Source organism: Passer domesticus, chromosome 9 (assembly GCF_036417665.1).
Source record: "Passer domesticus isolate bPasDom1 chromosome 9, bPasDom1.hap1, whole genome shotgun sequence".
NCBI classification, from domain to species: domain Eukaryota; kingdom Metazoa; phylum Chordata; class Aves; order Passeriformes; family Passeridae; genus Passer; species Passer domesticus.
This window is the reverse complement of record NC_087482.1, coordinates 43,741,418-43,748,391: the sequence shown is the minus strand read 5'-3', so window position 1 is coordinate 43,748,391 and position 6,974 is coordinate 43,741,418.

Genomic DNA, 6,974 nt, shown 5'->3' with positions numbered 1-6,974 from the left:
CTTCTCCTAAGCCAGTCCCCTTCAGAATTATTCAGGGAAAGGAGAAGAGAGGAAACTCAAGGATTTTAGTGGGTTTGTTTTTCTCTATCACCCAAAGCTGCCATCCTTCTGCTCTCACCTGTTCTCAGAGCTGCTGCCCAGGCTCTGTCCCCTTTCCAGGCCAGGGGAGAAGGGTCCTGTGGGAGTGAGAAGCTGTAGCTGCTCTATTATTCCCATAATCAACATATTTTTTACAGGATTTTACAGAAATATTCCATATCTCTGCCTCCCCTCTTCCTCTTGTCTGCTCACACAGGGGCAGAGGTCGTGTGCCATCATCTCCAAAAGTGTTGTTTTATGTGCTAGAAAACCTCTGCTTCAGCCCTCTACAGAAACATTTAAGTACCACAGTTCAAGGATTCATGAAGGATTTCAGCTCAACCAGCCCAAATAAAGTCCACAGTTTCATTTGCAGTATAGAAATAAGTCCATCCACATCCATTTGCTGAGTGAGGCAATCACTCTCTCAGTGGATGCTCTGTGTGAGTGTAGGAGAACACCTGGCTCATCCCTTGGAAGCCCATACGACCATCTGCAGGACATGATCAAATATTAAAAAGTAAAACAGCCCCCAGGGAAAAGCTATGCATCACCAGAAAGAGCCACAGACCTGCTTCAGGTTAAACCCCATGAAAATAAAACAGTGTTGGTGTCCCTGGGCATGGCAATTTCCTTCACTGCTTGCCTGTGAGGCTTCCTGCTTTGTGTTGAGAGCAGGGGGATGGAAACAGATCCCAGAGGCAGCATGAACACCGTGGGCAGCCCTGGCCTGGGCAGTGATGCTGAGCTCAGCCTGGAGTGGGACTGAGCAGGGAGCTGAGCTCAGGTGATGGGAGCTGAGCTGCACCAGGGGGACAATGCCAATTCATCCTCAGCTAATGGCACACAGAGTTTCGCAGGCATGGAACAGAAGGCTGAGGCCTTGGGGATCCATAACAAATATTTATCCTGAGAACAAACGCCCCAACCCAAATCCAAACTGGTGCAATCTGGACATGCAGAGTTTAGAAGCCTCAGCTGCAGAAACAGCCAGGACAGGAAGGGGCACTTCAGCCAGGCTCAGTGGGGCTCAAGAACCCCATGGATCCACCACAAAACTGGCCAGGCTTGTCACACCTATTTCATCTTTATAACATTCCAAACTACATCCCATTCAACCTATAATTTGGGTTTTTTCCATTGCCCTGAAAATGATAGAAGTAAACATTTTCTTGGTCAAATTTTCTTTCTTTTCTAACTGGAGCCACACTCAGGATCTGCCTCATGGCTCCATTGTGAGCACACACACAAATGCCCTCAGCTCCTCTTTCAAAAGCATTGCAAACTGTTTAAAGAAAAAAATCCATAAGAATTGTGATTTTGGGGTTTTTTTGGCAGTTGTTTTGATAACAGCTTGTTTGCTTTTAATCCCCATCCCTGGAAATGTCCAAGGCCAGGTTGGACAGAGCTTGGAGTGACCTGGGATAGTGGAAGGTGTCCCTGCCCATGGCAGGGGGGTTGGATGAAAAGACCCTTTCTAATCCAAACCAATCAATGATTCTATGATTAATCAACACAGACACAAAAATAATAATGAGATTGTAGCAATTTCACTACCGCTCTGACAAAAGTGCCATGTGCCTTACTGGGGAAAAAAACCCTAGACAAAAGAAGTCACCTATCTCCATGTGCAATAGATTTCCAAACCTTTTGAAAATTGAAGTGGAATCTATTTTGCCCCAAAATGGAACTTTATCATAAAGGACCCAAACTCTGACTTAAAGTTTCCTCTTGTAAAAAGATTAGTGGAGGAAGGTTACATTTGTATTAAAAAGAGGGTTTTTAATAGGCAGCAAAATGAAATAAAGAGTAGACACTAGTTTTACCTCCTGATGGAGTGAAAGATCTTACCCTGCTGCTGTAGATGGAGTTGGTTTAAATCCTAAGTAACCAGGTTTTTTTCTAAAATTTCGTTGGCCATTCTGTCCTACACCTTTGGGAGACACTTCCAGGCAGCAGCACTACCTTTAACATCAGTTTTTAATCTTCTCATTGAAGTGTCACAATTACAAGCCTTAAACCCTGGCTTTTCATGCAGGCTGATTTAGCAGCCTCTGTTCTTTGAAAATCCCAAATTCCATTACCAAAGAGACCCCGCCAATGACATGATATTCCACAGCATGAAATCGCTCCACACCTCATCTTCCAAGGGTCTGACACGACAAAAGAATCACAAAATCTACACACTCATCATATCTTGAATTTTTTCCAATTTCCAAGGCTAAACAAGACACGAGGCTGTTTTCTGAGCCCTGCATGCATCAGCATCATTCAGCACAGGGAGCAATTTTCTGTTTGAAAGGAAACCACACTGGGATTCCAAATTAATATTAAAACCAACCCTCACACTCTTGACTCTTGCTGTCTCCCCAAAGAAACAGAGTTCTGAGCTGGGAAAGGAAAGGAGGTTCAGCAGATGCAGACATTTCCCTGAATATTGCTTTCAGAAAAAGGAATAACAACAAAGCCCTGAGGTATTATCTGCTTTCTACCTGAAAGAACAGGAGAGTGGCTCAATCTACATTCTCCTCACAATATTTTCTTCTCATTTGCAGTGACACAAGAAGATCACAACAGGACTCACAGGTGACACTGTCAAAGCTGCAGATCTGGCTCTACAGATACCCCAGAAAGGGTACAGTTATTTGTCTAATAGAAAATAGAGAAGGGAAATTTAGTCATGGAAAAGTGAACCACAGGAAAAGGCAAAACCAGATTTCACCTCCTTCAGCACACACAGCCAGGATGTTAAACTCAGTATCTGCACTTCAGCCCAACCAGAGCAGGGATTTCAGGAGGAAAAAAGGCCAGCAAAACACCCACTGGCTCCAGGGTGGTGTGGTCAGGTGTCTGTCCATGTGGCTTTGGTCCAGCTGGATCCTTCCCTCTTGAACCACCCAGGAACTCCAGCCCTGGTGGAGCCAGCGACCCCAGGCTGAGTTTAGGAGAGGTTTATCCTTCCCAGGCTGAGTTTAGGAGAGGTTTATCCCTCCCAGACAGGGAAATGCAGTTCTCCACCATCACCAGAACACGTGAGAAGCAGATTCTGTAGAACAAGTTAAATCCAAGCCTGTCAAGTTTCAGAAGCAAATTTTTTACCAGAAAAAATGACCTCAGAACCAGCCTGAAAAAAACCCCAGTTCATCTCCTCCTCATCACCACCTGCAGGAGCTCAGCTGATGCTGGGACAGCTCAGAATCAGCTGTGACACTTCCAGCAGCTGCTGACATAAAATGCAATTCCCTGAGACAATCCTCAGAGCCAAACAACCACAGTGCCAAGATTGCACGGAAGGAAATTGCAGATCTTCAAGTGAAAATGAACTGGTGGAAGGAAAGCTGAGGCAAATGGATCACAGGTCACTTATTTTCAATTCTTTGGGCCTGTTAACTCTGAACCAAAACTCATAACAGAATGTATTTCACATGGATTTTCACGGGAGAATGGCAATATCCACAGAAATTGTACTGGGAAATAGTTTTGAAAGTTATTCTTAAATTTTCTTTTGTATCATTGCAATCCACACCAAGATAAATAAACCAAGAGCGTAAATAATAAAAATAACCCACTAAAAATAAAATACTACAGGCAGCTTGTTGCTTGGTTACAACTTTATGGTGCACACCCCCATGGCTAGCAGTGACATTGTCTGATTCAGCTCTTGGGAGAATATCTAAATCCCAGTAATTCCCCAATAACTCCAGCCCACGCCATGTGATACATGCCAGGCTGGAGCCTTGAATCCCCAGTAAATACATCATTTTGCTGGGCTGATAAATAAACTGTGTCCCCCTCAGCCTGGAGGGGGGGATGGCAGTGAGGGCAGGGCCAAGGACACTCCCTGCCCCTCAGCCCTTCCCCAACAGCTGCATTTTTGATTTAAAACATCCCAGGTGCTTCCCTGGCACCTTTCTTTTGCAGAAGCACAAAGGAATAACTGGTATTTAATGAACAATAACGTAAGAGAGGAGAAATTCCATCGGCAGATTGCAGCTCCAGCCTTTAATCTTCATTAAGGATTCAAACACAAGCATCTAAGGCAAGATTCAAGTGGGATGATGAAATTCCTTTTCTTTAATGGATAACAATCAAGGAACACATAATCCCTTATCGCAGTGATTCTGCAACTCCTCTGTCCCTTTTATGTGCATTATACACCCTAATGGGTTTTACAGCAATTTAGGCCACAAGACAAAGCATCTGGCAAAGACTAATTTACAACAACGTTGCTCTAAGAGTAACAAATCCCACCCACAACACTGAAATATTGGGTGCTGCGGGCATTTCATCTCCCACTCCTGTAAATACTCCTCAAAAAGAGAATTTCTAGACAACAAGGAAACCTCTCCAGTGCTGCTACATTCCCTTTTAATTGTTATCTTTTTGAACAGCAGGCTGATTTCCTTTCACTCATTAATAAGATTATCTCCCATTAATAGAGATATTGCCCCTGCCCTTCCTCGATGTCCTTGCAGGATATCAATGCCACACAAAGGGCTCAGCCCCTTAAATGGGATTAATGGGATTTTGAATTAAGAGCGATTTCAAAGGTAAATAAATACCAGAAACAATACAGAAGAAGCCACTGAGAAGGTAAATACAAGCAGCTTATAGATTTCAGGGAGGAAATGTGGAGGAAAATCATCATATCTGTGTGTGTGTGCAGGGAAGAAAAGCAAGGAAATTATGAATTTATGGAAAAATGGGATCAGTGCTCCCTTTTCCCCTTAACGTGAGGCTGAGGTGTGCTTGTTTTAGGAGATCTCTGCTGATCACAGCTCTGTTCTGTCAAGCAAAACTCTGCAAACACAGGCACAAGCAGTGCTTCCCACCACAGCATTATTCAGATCCCTCTGAATTTCAAGGATGCCTTTCCAGTCTTTCCTGAACTATTTTCAGGAGCACTGTAAAGTTCTCCAGCACTACAAGTAGTTTAGAATAAACTCCTTGCTGCTACCTACACTCAGTCATTAATTCCACCTCACAGGCTCTCACTGCTCCTGGAAGCTTTTTGAACAAATCCTTGCTGGAGCAAAGCAGATCTTGTGGGAAGTGGAATAATTTTCTCTAAGAAAAGTGTTGTCGAGAGAAAATCCCCCAAAAACATGCAGCAGTTGAAATGGTTAATTGCCTGCTGAGACTATGACTCCTTTTTTTCCCCTGACAAGCATCTCACAGTAACTTTTGAAGGAGCTGATTACCCACATTTGGGTTCTCACAGGGAAAGGCAGAGACTCATTGGGTGAATTGTTAATATTCTCTTTGCACCTGCAGTCTCCTACTGACAGACACATTTCCCAAGCACTTCACCATTCTCTGAGTCTTCTCTGTACTCCCTGAAATTTCTAAATTGCATAAATTGTGTGAATACCACCCTGCTCATAAATCCTGGGATGTGTGTGACCTTTTGGTCACCCACTTTCATGGGAGTTATTTTTCCACTGATTATTAAACAGCAGTTTTCACCTCATTTTGTGACTATTCTGCAGGTCCTAACCAACTGTGCATTACTCACATTGATCTAAAAAGACCTGACAGGAAATAAAAATGAAAATTCAAAGCACTGTTTAAAGGATATTAAATTTCCTGAGTGGATCCAGATGTTGCCCTTGTCTCTTGATTGAGAGCCACCTAAATCTGAAGAGGCCAATCCAAAAGCAGGAATGCCAAACGAAAGGAAGAGCTCAGGTTTTCCTGCGTGGTTCAGGGATAGACAACAAGAAAAGAGTGAATCCCACAAATTCCATAATTTTATCCAAGCCTTATTTCACAAGGATGCTGTGATTTTCTCCTCTTACACTGACTAATACATCCCAATTTTCTTTTTTTTCTTTTTTGCATTATCATTTTGCCCTGCTGAACAGCATTATCTGGGAGAAATCCCTGTAAAGAGAGATCATTCTACTGGAATTGTATCTGTGATTGTACCAGAACTTCTCTCTCTGTTTTCTACCTTGCCTGCAAAGGATTTAGCAAGGTGACGGTTGAACAAAATTATAATTTATATGTCTATGTTACATAAATATGAATTAAATAGATTATATATAATTTTATATAAATATATAAATAATATAACTATATAAACATAGAAATTTATATTAAATATATTTTAACATATTATTTCTTATATTTAATTATAATCTCATATATTTATATATACAGTTATATATAAAATTATAATTAAATTATTTTTTTTTTGCCATGAGAGCTGAGGACTGAAGTGGGGATTGCAGGGTTTGCCATCCCATCAGCAGGGAGCAGGAACTGGGCTCTCATTCCCTTTGATCCCCCTGGATCCAGCACCCAAACCACCACTCTGCTGGGCCAGACTTCATCACTCTGCATTATTTGCAGTGTGACTGCGGGCGGGAATTGCAGGGCTAATTCCAGTTAGAGTTTCATTTTTATTTCTTTAATGGCTGTGTGACCAAGCAGGCTCCCTGCTCTGTGCTCAATAGATTTATGTTGTGCAGAGCTACATCTGTTTCAGTGCCTTAAACTGCTCCAATCTGAGCACTATTGACATTTTCATTATGTGTGAGTTGACAGTACATGGCTGTATTAAGGGATTTCCAACCCTGGCAGGGAGGGGTGTGATCTCTCTTTGCAGAGATTTCTCCCAGATAATGCTGTTCAGCAGGGCAAAATGATAATGCAAAAAAACACCCCAAAACAAACAAACAAACAAAAAAAAAAAACCAACAAAAAAAAACCACAAAAAGAAAATAAAATTGGGATGTTTTAGTCAGTGTAAGAGGAAAAAATCACAGCATCCTTGTGAAATAAGTGCTGGCTGGAGAGCAAGGTACGTGGCATTAATATATATCAGTATCTATATTCCAGAAGGAGAGAGCCAAAGACTATAATTAGCTCTGAAGCTAAAGTATGAGCAGCAT